Genomic DNA, 1,095 nt, shown 5'->3' on the forward strand with positions numbered 1-1,095 from the left:
ACGGCTCTTCAGCAAGACTGGTACGTGGAGCGATCGAGCAGCGCACATGAAGAAATGACGGCGGCGGCCCGACGGCTGGACACGGCGCACGAAGATGTGGTGGCAGCGCGCAATGACCGGCGAAACGAGGCGCGGCGGCAGCTAACGGTGGAGCGACGCCTGGCTCGAGGCGAGCCTCCTCCTCCCACTCATCCGGATGGGCGACTTCTCAGCGAGGAAGAGATTAGAGAGCGGGAAGAACGACTGCGTATAGGGCGTGAGAAGGTGCGCCGGCACCGGGCAAGGCGAAGACTCGCAACTAGTGTAGCACCGACGTGCACCGATTACCTTGTGGCGTTATTCGGGGCGGGTGCGTTTGAAGATCAGTAGCGATATCTAATAAATAAAACGGCGCGTTGGGGCCCCTCAGTTGATCCCTCGCGGGTAGGCTGAAGTGGGTGGGCTTGTGGGCTGGGATGGGGTACAAAATTGTTGTATATTTCATCCGGTCAATAAACAAGCATTTTCTTAAAAAAAAAAAAAAAAAGCCAGTTATCCCTGTGGTAACTTTTCTGACACCTCTTGCTAAAAACTCGTTATACCAAAAGGATCGTAAGGCCAAGCTTTCGCTGTCCCGGCGTGTACTGAACGTTAGGATCAAACCAGCTTTTGTCCTTATGCTCAACGGGTGGTTTCTGTCCACTCTGAGCTGACCTTTGGACACCTCCGTTATCGTTTTGGAGATGTACCGCCCCAGTCAAACTCCGCACCTGGCACTGTCCATGACGTGGACCGAGAGGTTTATTCAGATGTCTTCGAGCCAAGCGGCACCAGAAACCGGAGAAGCGAAGGCGATCGGCGCAAACGGTCGAACGGCGACAGAACACGCGGGACGGACCGACGTGCGCACGCTTGAACCCTTGCGGGCCACGGCGGCGGTCGGCGCCCGGTGACGACGCGCGTCGATGCTACGACGACACACGCACCCGGTGGCACCACCCAGCGACATGCTGAACGCGGAGCTAGAAACACGGCGCATTGGGCAGCTTCAGGCGAGCCGACACGCTTACACCCCCGGCGAGGGAGTGGGCGGTACGACCCGGACCTGGGGCCCGC

At 58.4% G+C, this 1,095-nt stretch overlaps 1 pseudogene; it reads right to left on the bottom strand.

Moving 5' to 3' along the window:
* Positions 1-495: 495 nt before the first annotated feature.
* LOC125773356 (large subunit ribosomal RNA) overlaps positions 496-1,095 on the bottom strand; it is a 3,549-nt pseudogene continuing 2,949 nt past the window's right edge.

This window comes from Anopheles funestus (genome assembly GCF_943734845.2).
Source record: "Anopheles funestus chromosome X unlocalized genomic scaffold, idAnoFuneDA-416_04 X_unloc_31, whole genome shotgun sequence".
NCBI classification, from domain to species: domain Eukaryota; kingdom Metazoa; phylum Arthropoda; class Insecta; order Diptera; family Culicidae; genus Anopheles; species Anopheles funestus.